This window comes from Polyodon spathula, chromosome 3 (assembly GCF_017654505.1).
Source record: "Polyodon spathula isolate WHYD16114869_AA chromosome 3, ASM1765450v1, whole genome shotgun sequence".
Lineage (NCBI taxonomy): Eukaryota > Metazoa > Chordata > Actinopteri > Acipenseriformes > Polyodontidae > Polyodon > Polyodon spathula.
The window spans coordinates 50,132,416-50,148,760 of record NC_054536.1 but is presented as its reverse complement, the minus strand read 5'-3'; the positions used below and the strand labels follow the sequence as shown (position 1 = coordinate 50,148,760).

The window sequence follows — 16,345 nt, the reverse complement described above, 5'->3', positions numbered from 1 at the left end:
TACAGCAATGTGAAATTGCACATCCAAACAATACAGAGTTTCAGTCCCGAAGTAACAATACACCAAGGCAATGTCCAGGCACGGCTCTGTGTCCTTTTGCGGTGCTCCTGTGCTGGTGGTGAATACACAGTTAAGTGTGCCTGGTGCAGTGTTTGAAATCCGGGTTGGATGCTGTCTTAACAGCGACAGCTCCTGGTTTGCTTAGCCATCTAATCATTACAAATAAACAGTTAATAACAAACACAAATACAAAACACTCATGGTTACTTTCATTTTTGCCCGTTCTTTACAGGTCTTTCCATAACCCAAACAAAGGAACAGACTGCATGATCCCATCCCCTAGAATAACCTTAGTCACACCTCATTCGGTAGCGAGTACAATCACCTATCCTCCAATCCATGACTGACACATCGCCTGCCGCATTAAGGCGATGACTTCTAACTGGATTGCCAACTTCCAGCAGACCCAGAAATGAACTGCCGAACCATCCAGTACGAGGCACACTGTTCCTGTTATACAGCGCCCTCACAGGTCGGAAGGGAGATTGTTGACTAGGATTCATTCGCTCTCTGTCACACCCCTGTATTTACATCACTAAATAGTATACAAATACAGTGAAAACAGGTCTTCAGTAGAGCACGGATGAAAGTATTAAGATATCTTAACAAACATGAACAAAACTGTGTAGATTATTACCATAGCTTTCCACGCACCCCCTTCTGAAACATTGTCTATATAAAGGAACTATAAATCAAAGTTCAAGGCTGAACCTCAGACAAGAGGAAGGGGGGCACAGTCCAAAAAATTTCTAGAGCAATGCTTTTACAACATACTACCTTTGGTAGGCAATATAATAATAATAATAATAATAATAAATAATAATAATAATAATAATAATAATAATAATAATAATAATAATGATCTTCATTTATAGATCGCCTTTTATGCCACAATGTTCAAAGCACTTTGCACAAGTTTACACATTTACAATTACAAATATTATAAAAACAGTAACAGAGGACAAAAAATACTCAAAGGATAAAAATACATTTAAAAAATAATGAAATAAAACAGTTAAAATAACCATAACATGTCAGAATAAAATCAGAAGGCTAAATTGTGAAGATAAGTCTTAAGCCTTCATTTAAATGTAGCCACTGTGGGCAAATTCCTGATATGCTCGGGCAGAGAGTTCCACAGTTGCAGAACCCAGACACAAAAAGCAACCTCTCCTTTCTTCCTAAGCCTTGCCCTTGGAGTGCAGAGATGCCAGCACAGGAGTTATATATGGTCTCTCTTTTGTTCCAGTGAGAACCCTTGCAGCTGAATTGTGCACAAGCTGCAGCTGTGATAAGGCTTGGCTAGTAAGCCCAGCAAACAGGGTGCTATAGTAGTCCAGTCTAGAGGAAATAAAGGCACGGACTACTTTCTCGGCATTGGAGAATGAATCTAATTTTGACAATATTTCTTAGATGACAAAGGCACCTTTGTAATCCTTTTAATATGTGACTCAAAACCTAAAGCAGAGTCAAAGATAACTCCCAGATTTCTCACCTGTGATTTTCAATTCAGAGTTAAGTCAGCCAAGTCTTTGTTTTTGTTTATATGAGTCTTGTTACCTTATATATTATTATAGTGTTATAAAAATGGTTTATGCACTTGGTAACTGCATGGGTCTCAATTACATCAAATGTGTTTTATAAGTCAATACCAATTTAATTATGTCCTCGCAATGACAAGACATAACATGATAAAACAGACACAGTTAGATTGGTATTGACATGACCCAGTAGCCAGCAGACCTGAGACAAATATGTTATATTTCAGATACAATTTATTAATATCAAACATTTCAATATTTTGTTCGCACTCTGTGACAAGCAGGCTGTAGTGGTGATGTTAGACCCAGAAGAAACATTCAGTACTGCCAGGTGAAATTTGAAATGTGAGCATTTTAATAAATGAACAAATAAAAAGTTTAAACAAAAGCCAGCACACAACAAATAGACAAACAAAACGTACTAACACTAAACGAACAGACACTAACAAACAGGGCACGAACACTAAACACAAAACAAGTACGGCGCTGGTGTTTCCAGCACACATAGCAGTTATTATTATTATTTATTATTATTATTATTATTATTATTATTATTATTATTATTATTATTATTATCTCCACACACTCTCCCATTCTTTCACCCTGAACACAGAACCCAGAGTAAAATGTGCATCTATGTGTTGTGCCGGGATTCAATTACAAATTAATAATTCACTTGAATCCCTTCACGTGAACTAATTTGTGCAACCCTTTGCTCATATACTATTAAATACTTTAAATGCATGTGAAGTGAAGTGCAAGCAATCCCCTGCCTAAATACAACTATATAGGTCTACACAGACCTATTTATATCCTGTGCACCAATACCTGTACACGAACATTAACACACCACACGCAACATATAACACACAAATACACACAGGGGCGGGGCACATTGCCACACACGCAAATATTTATTTGAAAATATTAATATGTATTTTGACTCCAAACAAATAATTATTTCAAAATGTATTTCAATATTGGGCAAACTTTTCAAAGAATTTTCAAATGAACACTTTAATTTCCTTGGAATCCTACAATTAAACAAGTAATGTATCTTTGATAAATAACCTGGTTTAACAGAGTACTGGTTAAACTCCCCACTGTACAGCTCTTGTCTCTTCACCTGGGTAATTGGTTACTTTGAAGCTGTATAAACTACTAGTGTGCTTATTTGAAAATCTTCTCAAAGTAAGTAAGTGCTTGTTACACAATTACATAAACATTTTTCAGGGTCTTAAAACACACAGTGCAAAACTGAACATAGCAGATAACATTCTAATGAGTGTGGCTGTGTTATGATTAAAGTTATAGATGTTTTGAAATTGTAAATCTGCATGCTGCATAACTGGATAATATTTAGTGTAACTGAATGTGATAATACTAAATAGATGTTCATATAAAACTTACTTTGTTATGTTTCATGTTATAGTTAAATATATATTATAAATATATTTTAAAACAGAAATTGAAATATTTGAATATTTACAAATATTCCCAACAACATTATTTGAAATATTTATATTTAGAATCATATGAAATAAATTTGAAATATTTAAATATTCACAATCAGTATTTATCCCAGGTCTGGTTGCCAGTAGCAGCACAGTGGCTATGGCCATATAACCCCTTAACTGTAACAGGTGGATGACTGAAATTGTCTTTATTTGGCCAATGATTTATTTGTAATCGACAAGGAAATGTAACACACTTGTTCTGCGTTTCCATGAGAAATCTTGCAATGGAGCCTCTTGAGCTTCAGGAACAAGAAATGCTGAATGACCTAATGAATTATTCACATATGTAAATATAATGTTCTCTAAGTATGTTTATGAACCATTTACATGTATAACAGACATACAAATTAGCTAGTTATATTTATAGTTAACCTTACCTACATAAATCTAAAAATAATAACAATCAAATAACAATCTGCAACTATGCATGGTTCATTCCCTCAGCATGCTTTGATCAGTTCATTATGGTGTTCAGAAGTTATAAGCCTCACAAACCTCCATAAAAACAAACATCTAAGCATTGAAAAATCCAAACAGCCAAATAACCAAACATATTAAAACAGAATATGCACTACGACACAGCTTGGGCAAATAACTATTGCTGATATTTTGACCAGGAGCATGCCTTGATCATGTAACTCAAAAAGAAATAATAGTAGACAGTAGTGGCAAATTGGTTTTCAAGGACCTATAAAGTTGTCTCTTAAACTAAACAGTGTACCTCAGGAAGTTATATTTCGTTGTGTAAAATAGATCATAGTACAGTATTTATTTTAATGCTGTTTCATTGGGAGTTTTGATTACCAATATCATGCAATGCACTCTAGAGCTGAACGCACCCTGCACCCACTTGTTTTGTTTATAGAAGCTTTAGAGCTCAGAATACTGTTTATGTATTTATAATCCATTTATTGTATTGACCCTGTGGCACTTGAATTGAGTATTTTTTAACAGTGCTATTTTTAAACAGCATTTTCTGGGAATTTCCTTGAAGCTGAGATTAGTCTGGCACCTCCAGTTTGCCCTCACCGCACCTCAAGCCTGTACTGCTGTACTGCCTTACATAGTACCTGTTTAGGAAACAACTTCTGTTAATCAAATAAATGTATATAAATCTACTAATTTTGTCTGCTTGGTATTTTTTATTCTTTAGCAGGTTGTTTATATGCAAATGTTATCAAGCTACTTGTACTTTGTTGGCTCCCAGTGTCTCAGTGGTCAATTGTTAATATACTGCAGGTGGTAGCTAGAAAACGGGTCATACAAATATCGGGACAGCTGATTGTAGCCTGGGAATTACCAGAAAAAAGTGACCAATAAGTAGTTGAAACCAGGCACTTGCAATGTATGTTTTTGACTGGTGAATAAGCGACTGGATTCTTCAGAATTTCTCTGTGCTGTCTTAGTCCCGATTTAAAAAATACAATATTCTGTGTTTGGAGAGAGTTCTGATGCTTTATATTGATACAGCAAGGTGATCAGCAAGGAATACAAAATTATCCTTATTATTCTTTATTTGCATTAGTGCAGTTTAAAAAATATGTTTGTAGACATTTGTTTTTTTGTTTTGACATTTGTAGGGAGTGTGTCTGGTCTGTCAGCTTGGAAAGGGAGAGCACAAGAGAGGAAGATTTACAAAAAACAAACTGTAACAGCCTAGTAGTACTAGAGAGAGGAGACTCAGTGAAGCTAACTACTGTAGCTAACTACATCGAAAGTAGCAACGTCTTGGACTATAATATTATTAACATTATTACGGCAGGACTAAATGTGGACTAAATAAGACCACGTTTTTGTACAGTAGTTCAGATTAACATTACAGTCAAAATGTAAGGCTGTAGTTACTGCATACCCCACAAGTTAGCATTAAAGTATGTAATATATTTATTGGAAGTACTTGTGACTTCAAGGTAATGTTGCATTTTACTCACCCAAAATACAGTTTAGGCACATAGACCCATATGCGTAAAACTTACTGTTTCCTTTATCATGCCAATAATAGTCTTTAACAGGACAGTATTTAATTGGGTGATTCATAAATGCCATTTGCCATCAAAAAACATCACTTATCTCGACATTAGAATAACCTGCTTTAGAGAACAATTTTCTCATTAACATATCATTTGTCTGATTCATAAATCTGTATTGTGCCATTAATTACCCTTACTGGCATCATAATTAACATGGGCCTCAAACCAAGACTATAAAAAAGCATATGTTATTTATGCATGCATAAAAAAAAATAAATAAATAAATACAAATTTTATTTTGTTGTTAATCCTGCAGTCTAGCATTTAGAAAGTGTGAAGCCCAGGTGATAAAAATGTGTAAATGTATGTACTGAGATCAGATGGAAACTCAGTGAAGGTAGAATAAGTTCACATCTAATTGAAAAGTGTAAAATGTATGGGTGTTCTCCAAGAAGTACTTACAGTTCCTCCTTTCACACTGTAAGGCTTGTTCTCAAATATTATAATGAGATGCACTAAAGCTGTTGGCAACTGCAACACTTACAATTGCATCAATTTGTTAAGAATTAAAAGGCAGTTTGAAAAACACTCTCCTCTAAACATGGTCACTGTGATTGCAGCAAGGAGACATTGTCTTCAACAAGAGTGATTTGTAGGATGAGAAGAGAAAGGGTATTTGGTACCCGCATTACCCTCTTCTCTTTAAATGAAGACCAAATTAAGCACAAGTACAGGCTCGGCAGCCACATAATCCTTGAGCTACTGTCTGATTTGAAAGATGACCTGGAGCCTGTCACACAGAGAAGCCAAGCTATCCCTGCAGTGGTCAAGTAATTGTCCCCCCTGCATTATCTTTCAGTGGATGATTGCAGCTGTTGCTGGCATTTCCTAGTGTGTTTTTTATTGTGCGTTGCCAGTTGTGCTCAACGCATTTTTGAGGCAAACACAGAAAAATACCTATTTTTCCCTAAAAGCAGGGTGTACTTACAAGCCTTGATAACACATTTCTATGACATTTCTGGTTCCCCAATGTGTTGGAAGCAACAGACTGCACACATGAGTCGCTAACCCCTCCAGCTCGTTCTATCAATGTGCAGGTGGTGTGTAATTGTGCTCAATTTAGCACTGCACCACACTGACTAAATCAAATAAAAACTGACAGTATACATTTGGCTTATAGGCTACTCATGATAATACAAATTAGTGGTATAATGCAAAATATGTTGCTGGTCCTTTGAAATTCGTATTAACGAGAATTGACTGTCCTGTAAGTTTAGACTATAAGTAAGACAATTTAAAAATAATAATTATTTAATTTTTTTTTAAAAAATTGCGAAAATCATTTAGTTTCAGTTTAAAATAATATTTTATTTGCATTGTACAATGTAGCAGCATGATTTACAGTATTTTGTGTTACTGGTAGCTTACAGGCTAAAATAAAAGTAAGTGTGCTAGATTTTCATTTGGTTTTCATTTGATTTTCATTTGATTTTACTACTGTACTGTACATGATTTAATGTGTAGCCTACCAAAAACACATTAGTGTTATTTCAGTAATTTCAATGATTTATACTGTAATGACAGCTTGTAGTGGGTTCTTAGCGGTGAAATGAAGACGCTACAAGGAAGTCGATTTGGCTCTGATAAGTGCCGTTTATTTTCTTTTTTTCTTTTAACAATGGATTTTACCACTTTTATTCACAATGGATCTTTTCTCTTTTCTCGCAGGGTGCTGACTGCATTGATATAGGCCATAGTGGCCGCATTCCTAGAACCACATTTGCATATTGTCCGACCATTCACACCATGCTGTTAGCACGCAGGGGGACGGTACACGCACACACTGCAGAAGGCAGAGACACAAACAGAGTGAGCAGGAGGGCTGTCCGGGTATCGTGAGGATCTTGGGGGAGTGTGGGGGCCCAGCAGGGCTTACATGACGGCATCATGAATGGTTCCGGGCAGTTGGTCCAGGCCGACGTCATGAACTTGGGCTTGCAGGACTTGTGGATGGTGAGGGGCTTCCCCCCGTGGACTCGTTGGGGTTGGGCAGGTTACCTGTGGATCATGTACCGAGGTAAGGTGCGAGGCGATCCCAGTGCAACACTACTCTTCAGCCGGGAGGGGTAGCTGTGTCCTGTACATCACATCCCCGACTCACTCCAGTACCTTGCAGGGGCCTATCAAGTCTGTCTGTTGCGCACTGGTGACCACGGCGAGCTTTTCTCCCAGTGTCTGGTTGAAATATTCCACCAACCCGTTGCTTTGAGGATGAAGAGGGGTGGTTCTGGTCTTACGTATTCCCAGGCGCTGGCAGACATCCGCAAACACCCCGCTCTCAAAGTTCAGTCCTTGGTCCGAGTGTAATTCTTGGGGGATGCCGAAGCGGGAGAAGAATCTGTCGAGGAGCGCGTTAGCTACGGTAGTAGCCTCCTGGTTGGGGAGGGCAAATGCTTCCGGCCATTTGTTGAAATAGTCTATGGCCACCAGCATGAATTGGTTCCGGGCTGCGGTGAGGGGAAGGGGGCCCAATATGTAAATGGCAACCCGTTCCATGACCTGTCTTGGGGGTTCCATGTGCGGCTGTCTTTGTCCAGAGAGGTTGGAGCTGTAAGCCAAACATGGTAGCGTAGCTCTGGGGGGTTGACGCTGCATAAGAATGCATCCAGTGCGATGCGGCAGCCGAAGCTGCTGTCCTCATTGCTGTGAGCCCTCCTTGCCAGTCGGGTGATGTCTGCTCCCAGTGCTCCCAGTCGTTCTCTGTTTTTCCATCTGCGTCGTAAGATGTGGTCTCTCCAAACTGTCTCTTCAAAGCCCTCAAAAGGACTTGATAGTGAGCTTGTTCTTCTGGCTCTAGGTCCAGCAGTATCTCTAAGGCCGGTCCTTCGGGGGACTGAGTCAGGTACGACGTCTTGATAGTTAAGCTCCAGTTATGCTCAGTGGCTGCGAGTTTGAATTTAGCTAAGAAAGCTTCCAGCGATGTCTGTCCGGTGAAGCTTGGGTTTTGGCCCAAGAGGAGTGTGTTCCTTCTGCGGCAACGAGGGACCCAGGGTCGGTGATAGGGTGGTCGTCGTGGATAGCGCGATCGGCCATCAGCTGCTCTACCCATCTCATCAGAGTTTCTAGTGGGTCTTGAGCAGTCAAGGTTGGGGGTCTCGTGTCAGTGGGCCTCTTCCGTGTTTTAATGAATGTCTGGTTGGGTTCTGCAGCTGCAGAGAGTTCCAGGTTGAGTTCTTGAGGTAGTAGAGTGAAGCTGGGTTCTGGGGGTGGCACATCTCGCAGTAGCGTGAAGCTCTTCTCTATCTGTTGCTGGACGTGGGGAAAGGCACATTCGGGCTGTTTCCCTGTCTGTTTCCCAGGATGTTCAAATCCGAGGTCTCCATATCCCGCTGTAAGTTTCTGACACCAGTGTAATGATAGCGTGTAGTGGGTTCTCAGCGGTGAAATGAAGACGCTTCAAGGAAGTAGATTTGGCACTGACAAGTGCCGTTTATTTTCTTTTTCTGTTTTAACAATGGATTTTACCGCTTTTATTCTCAATGGATCTTTTCTCTCTCCTCTCAGCGTGCTGACTGCGTTTATATAGGCCACACTCTCACTTCTATCGGCCTCATCCCTATTACCTCATTTGCATATTGTCCTACCATTCACACCGTGCTGTCAGCACGCAGGGGGTTGGTACACACACACACTGCATCAGGCAGAGACACACACAGAGTGAGCAGCAAGTTAATTACAGTGTACAGAATAACTGTATTCCCCCCGCAAGTCCAGCATTGAGTACATAAGGTCCCATTCCTGGGTCGTGTTTGACCTGATGCTACAATGCATTTAGAATACAATGAGCACTATAAGTGTGTGTGTGTGTGTGTGTGTGTGTGTGTGTGTGTGTGTGTGTGTGTGTGTGTGTGTGATTTTATTGTATTTCTTTAAACCTGACACCTCCTTATGTCTGACGAACATGTCCAGTTTAGCAAGGGGCTACTTTATGATTATGAAAAGCTTTCTGATAGAAACACATTTTTTATTTGGGGGTGAAGGTGGGGGCCCCAGTATAAAATCTGATGGGATTAAACTGCCTTTCTTTATTTATTCAAAATGTCACATGTTAGCATGACACAACAATTATTTAAATATATATGTTGCGGGTCTCTTCGTTAACATATTTTCTTAGTACATACAACAAAATGTATTCTTGCGAATTGTTGCAATAAAAATGCAAATTGTGGTATGTTTGCACTGCAACTGGCCCATCTTAGTACATCTACCCCTGAATTATTATAATTCTGTTAATTAATTCATTATAAATGCAAAGAATATATTTTATTTTCAACGCTCAGATAGGATTGAGGCAAATGATACTGTATCTTTGTAAGTCAATTAACAGTTGGAACTAGGCAACCTTTTCAAATGTTAAGGGTGTGAAAGAGGTTGCACACGAGGTGCACATAGTATACTATTATCAAGGAATGAAGGCGGGAGCTGAGCCACCATTGCAGAAAATTAAATCAGGGAAAACAAAAAGATAAACAGAAACACAGTCCCTCCAACAAATCAAGAGGCAGAGGCGAAGGCCAGTTGTACAAAAACCCCTCCATGGCGCTCAAGGCACTGAATACTTATTAACAACAGATGGTAAAAATTACAGACAACACAGCAAAGCCAAGATCAGGACTCTATTTCACGAGCAGGCCACACAACGGAGCCCCAGATCAAAATAATATTACCACTATTAATACTCTTCACAGCCGCACACTTTCTTGGCTTTTCAACATTATATCAATCTTGTCTATGATTGGTTTGGAAATAATTGTTTTAAACCGAACATTTCCAAAACTAAATATATATTTATCTTCCCATTCAGGAAACCAGCTCCAATAATCCTTTGTCTCTGGAGAAAGTCACTCATTGTAAGCTCCTGGGGGTTTGGGTATCTGATAACTTGCTCTGGTCACACCATGCCGATTATGTGTGCAGCAAAACGTTCCTTTAGAGAGGCCCCTTCAAATGTAAGATCTATTTTAGAGTACAACTGTTTTGTCTGTGACCCATTTCAAAAATACAATACTAAGAAGCCTAAGCAGAAATGTGCTTATAGGATTCTATCGAATGACTGGAATTGGGATTCTACTTATGAAACCTTCTTAGTCTCTCTTCTATTAAACCATTAAGTGGCAGAAGGTTCTATTTTATTCTTGTTCATTTCCATAAGATTCTGCATTTACTGTGTTCTACCGCTATGTCAATCTGAGCTCGTAAAAGACCTGGGCTGAGAGGTCTCTACAGAGCTGCTCTGACCATCAGTCCTATTCGGCTTCAGTTGTGTTGTTATTTTTTCTTAGGCACAGCCTTGGGGTTATGGAATGCCCTTCCGGATTCCACTGTGTCATTGTCAAGCCTCTCCGAGTTTAAAACTGCTTCAGTGTCATATACGTTTGAGGTGGACTTATTTAATTGCAAAGACATTTAAATATAAATATCTTTATCTTTTAATATATTTGCGTATTGTGTGTATGTGTGTGTGTGTATATATGTGTTTTTATTGATATTACTTGGATTTATAATAATTGTTGTATTGTTGGCTATTGAGTATGGTCTACTTAGGTCTCCTTTGTTTTAGTGCTACACTGTTGAGATGTACCTGTGCTGGCCCTGTGGGCACAAAGTGAATAAACTAAAGTAAACTAAACTCAACTAAACTTTATATGAAAAAAATGAGAACCAGGTGAGACCTGTATCACAAACCTTTGTGTAAATACTAGACTTTACCTCACAAGACTGATTAGATTATTATGAAAATGGCACATACAGTAATTGATACTCACAAACAACTTAAGTCTGTCTCAGTTAAAACATGCAAGAGAGAAGAGCAGACATTATTTGCTATGGGAATTTGTAACAGGGGTGTTGTGTTATAATGTGGATATCCTCTGATTGACAAGAGAGACAGAGGTTGACGTTGAAACGCTGCTCAGGCGTCCAGGCTTTATTAATAATCTTATGTCGACATCATAAAAAAGACATCAAGTACAGGTCTCTAGTTGTTTTTTCTCCGGAAAAAGCTGAGAAAACCTTTCAATGGTCAACTGAGACTGATAGGAGCCAAATGAAACTGAAAAAAGGCTGTATCTCTTGCACTACAGAGATAACATGGACAACAATGGAGATCGCTGCTTCTGCATCTAGCGCCCAAAGAATATCACGGACATTTGCAGAGCTTTTTGAGACGTTATAGTACTAAAAAAGAATGACTTGGATCGCATTATCGAGGAGTTTGGTAATAAAACGAGTGATCAGGAGAGGATTTATCAGCATGCACATCTATAAAGAGGTATGTGAAAAATACAGTGAACAAGGGATGGGGCTTGGTTGGAGATACAGTTCTGAGTGTACTTTTGAGATTCAATGCTTTTTAAACCTGTTTTACTGTGAAAAAAAAAAATTAAACGGTGTGTGTAAAATAGACAGTCCATGTGAAAATAAATTGGACCTGACGTGCCTGACAAGCGCTGAATAAATGGACTGCAAAGGGTTAACAGGTGGTTGCTGTGGTTAGTGACTGCCACTAGGGTACAACAATGGTAATCCTAGTGTGGGAGGACATATACAAAAATGTACATGAAAATAAATACAAAAAGTCCAAACAAAACATTGGATAAAAACAGCTAAAAACTAAAGTTTGCTCTCCAGTGGCTCAGTGCTGCTCCCACTAAAAGGAACTTTCTCCCTAACACACTAAATAAACCATAGTGTGATTAAAGTTCCCTACACTAATCCCTATGCTGAGCACTCGGATCCTGGTTAAAACACACTGTGGGTGATCATCAGTGCTTGCTTTGTTTGCTCACCTTGGTTAGTACACACAGTCAAGAGGATTTCCAACCAATTCACTTCCAGGTTACTAATAAAGAACAACAACATGAAGAACCAGACCCTTTTAAAGGGATGTGGCCAGGGTTAATTGATAATCAATTAATCAATCAACAGCCACCTGCTGCACATGGATTTAAATTAGGTTGGGAAGGAATTCTAACCTCCCACCCCAGCCATATCTAACACAAACTTTATTTTGCAAAAACTTTGAAATTAAATACATTTGCTTTACAAACACTTTACCACAATTTGCATTTTCCTTGCGACCCTTAGCAAAGTAAACATTTTGCTGTACATGTATTAAGAGAAAATATGTTAATGAAAAGAGCCGCAACATACTCATTTAAATATTTGTTGCATCTTCTTAGTGAGATCTCTGGCATTACACATTGCGAGAGTCATAAGACATTGTTCAACTAAATAGCAGGAGTTGAGTTGTGCTTTGCTGTAGCAGAGCATACCCAAAGGATAAAGAAGAATCAAATCAAAATCAAATGTACAATGCGTTCTGTTCCATCTTCAGTTTACCTATTTTAATAACGTCATATTTATAAAAAATGAAAGGCATTTTAATTCCACCAGATTCTATAGTGGGGCCCCCACCTTCACCCCTAAAAAGCTTTTCATAATCATGCAGTAAACCCTTGCTAAACCGGACATGATTGTCCAACATAGAGGTGTCAGGTTTAAAAACAATACAATAAAATCGCACACACATACATTTATAGTGCTCAGTGCATTTTAAATGCAAATCGTTATGCTGAAATAACACTAATATGTTTTGGGTAGACTGCACATTACATTATGTAAAACTATAAATCTGTACAGTAGGCCTATAGAGTATACAGTACAGTAATAAAATCAAATGAATACCTAGCACACTTTCATTTTACTTTAGCTTTCCGGTAACACAAAATAAATCATGCTGCTGCATTGTACATATTGGTGTACAATGCGAATAAAAGATTATTTTAAATTGAAACGAAAAGATTTTAGCATTTTTTTTATTTTATTATTAATATTATTTTTTCTTGGCCTACTTAGCAGCCTAGACAATCGACACAAAATAGATCCTACACAGATGCTCAGATTGAGCTAGAAGGGTTAGTGGCGCATGTGTGCAGTCTATTTTTTCCCCAACACATTAGGGAAACCAGAAATGTCATAGAAACTTAGGTACTTAGGTGTGTTCGCCTCAAAATGCATTGAGCACAACTGGCAATTCATGAGAAAAAGCGGACTGGGAAATGCCAGCAACAATTGCGACTGTTTAAAACATGCTTTCAAAAGGTCTTAACAAACCGATGCAATCGTAAGTGTCTCAATTGCTGGGAGGTTTAGTACATCTCTGTTGCAGGGCAATTGTCCTGCACATGGGGAAATTAGTGTTGGTAATTAATATGGGGAAACAGGTTTGTTTTGTGTGCTTTTTCGAGTTGTTGTGTGTGATTAAATTATTGTTTACAGACAGGCGCTCAATTGAAACTTGCTGCCTAGGCTTGGTTGAGGGGAAGGGCAGAGAGTGATTGCCTGTGCCGGTCCTCAATCAGCAGGTGGGTGGTTCTCAACTGAGTGTCCGTCAGTTTAAAAACATCAGGTGGGGATCACTTGGGGCAACTGCACTGCCATGCTACAGAGGGGAGCTGCGTATACTCAGGAGGAGAGAGTGTGCTCTGCAGGAACGACAGCTACGCAACCCTGAAACTGCAACACGGTACTTGTGAAGGCAATGCCCAGCCAGGGCCGTATGAAGCAGCAGGAGTCGTCATATGGATACTGGCTCATAAGTAGATTAGTATAGGGGATACTGATCCCAAGTAATGTATAGTGAGGGTTATGTAGTGGAGCAGGTTCCTGGAGTGGGGCGCCTCATTTATAAGGCTAGTGCTTGTGTTTGCCTTTTGTACAGCTTGCTGTATGGGTTCTCTGTGTGCTACCATCGCTGGCAATGTCACATGACCCCTTTGTTTATTTACTTTCTTTTGATTTAATAAATCCTGTGCTCCTGTGCAGGCATTTCAACTCCACCTCCCATGTCTCTCTGTATTGCCCAAGCAGCGGCTACCCACACAAGTGACTGGAGCACCCTGTCACAATCCCATTATAATATTTGAGAACCTCATTTGCATCTCTCTCCACCCCCTTTTTGCAAATTTATGCAGGAACGCCCATAATTACATATTCATCTAAGCTTGAAAACTGTTGCAGCAAAGCATTCCCTAAAAAGACGTTAACAGCATTGCACTTGTTTAGTACTTTTCACCCAAGACTTCTGACTTGTTTGCAACGGGTTTGCGACTATTGCGACAGACGCAACACTTTAATACATCTACACCATTATTTACACACTCTTGATCTTCTCAGATGAGACTTAAATGATGTTGGTCTATACAGAAAGTAGAAAATATTCATCACAACTAGCATTAAGATAAAATGTATCTAACAACTTCATCTGTTCAAGTTTTAACTTGCAGCATGCATAATGACACTTGTACCATACTTCTAGTAATTCCCAAATGCTCAATTTTCAGCAATACTGAAATTGAAAGTACTCCACCAGATTTGATCCTATCAGACGTGTTCCTTTTCACATTGGAACTTTTCATAAAACTGGGCATTGAAAGCAATAATACAGGCTGCCATACGAATGCTATGCAGCTGTTCTGATAAGCTATACGTATTACTTGCCCAATTGAGTCAAATGTTTTTTGGACATTGTTTTATGTCTGTCCCTGGAGCTCAACAGTAAATATTAGGGATTTTTTTGTTGAGACTGTGATAAACCTGCTCTGCTACCATTGTTTATGCTTTATTCACATTAATCCTTACAGCATTAAGACAAACCATAGGTATAACACCACCCCCATAAAGCCACATGTTAATATTGATCAAAATCCCTGCAGTTTGTTACCTCAGTTGCCTGGTGTTAATAGCACCACTAAAACGAGTATAATTAGTAATAGGAATCTTAGTTTTCAAACTATCTGGACACCATAAGAACTTTTTTTTTTTTTAATGTGTATTTGTGGATCATCTGTAAGGACATTTTTTAAAAAACGAATATAATTTTAAATGTTGTTTATTGTATGGAAGTGTGGCAAAGTGCCCTCCCCTGTGTGTATTTTATGTTGTGTGTTAATGTTGGTGTATAGTCATTGGTACACAGGATATAAACGGGTCTGTGTAAAACAAGTGTTTAAAATGTATATTTGTATTTAGGCACGAGGATTGCACAGCACTTCACGTGCAAATAAAATGTAATACGTGAGCACGGGGAATTGCACTTTATTAATTCACGTGCAGTTGTACCGAGACGCCAATTGAATGATTGATTAGCAGTCGAGTCTCGGTACAGCTGCATAAAAGCAGCATGTTTACACATACTCAGGGTTGGGTGTTCGGTGAGAGGAGAATGGGATTGGAGATGGAGGTAATAAATAATAAAATAAAAACGTAAAGTTACAATATCTGCTCACCGTGTTTTGTGTAGTGTTAGTCCGTTTTGTTTATCTCGTTTGTTTTGGTGAATGTGCCGTGTCCTGTGTTTTTGTGTTTGTTACAACCGTTTATTTTCTGTCTGTCTGTTCATTTATTAAATGCTGAGCAAAACCATTCGCTCAGCTCCACAAAACTCCACCTCTCTCTGTCGTTTATTTCCTGTTTCTGGTCTGACGTCACCCACTGCAGCAGTCTTTGTGACACATGGTGTCATCATGGGATTACCAGCGCCTCCTAGACGCAGACCAGAGCAGGAACCGCAATTTCTTGTTTAAAAAAAAAAAAGAAGACGACGCCATCAGGCTGAGGAATTAGATCCAGGACAATGCTGGGCTGGAGGCCCAGTCCATGCCCATAGCCATCTGGGTCCTGTGGCTGATAGACAGGGAGCGATGGGAGGCTTATGAGTGGGAACACACCCCAAACTCCCTGGAGGAAGATGTGGAGTTGGTCCTTTGCTACCTGGAGGCAGCTATAAACAGAACAGCAGCCCAGGTAGCAGGGTCTCCATCGCCCAGGTGGGGGGACCACAAGAGTCCAGCGCCCAGATGGTGGGACCACGAGAGTCCAGCGCCCAGACGGTGGGACCACGAGAGTCCAGAGCCCAGACAGGGGGACCGCAGGGATCCAAAGCACGAGAGGGAGCTGTTCCCATCTCCACCAGCAGAGGATGAATGCCTGCTGGTATCACTTTCCCTACCATCATCACCTGGAGGAGCGGATCAGGTGCTTCCTCTGCTTCCAACACCTTCCCCTGCAAGTGAAGGAGAGCCACACCAGTCCCCTGCAAGTGAAGGAGAGCCGCACCAGTCCCCTGCAAGTGAGGGAGAGCCGCACCAGTCCCCTGTATTAAGGGTAGACTACACGCCCCCGCCACCTCCATCGG

At 39.6% G+C, this 16,345-nt stretch overlaps 1 protein-coding gene across 1 annotated transcript in view; it reads left to right on the top strand.

Moving 5' to 3' along the window:
* LOC121313146 (adenylate cyclase type 1-like) overlaps positions 1–16,345 on the top strand; it is a 157,950-nt gene that overhangs the window by 10,528 nt on the left and 131,077 nt on the right. The gene's annotated exons all lie outside the window — the stretch shown is intronic.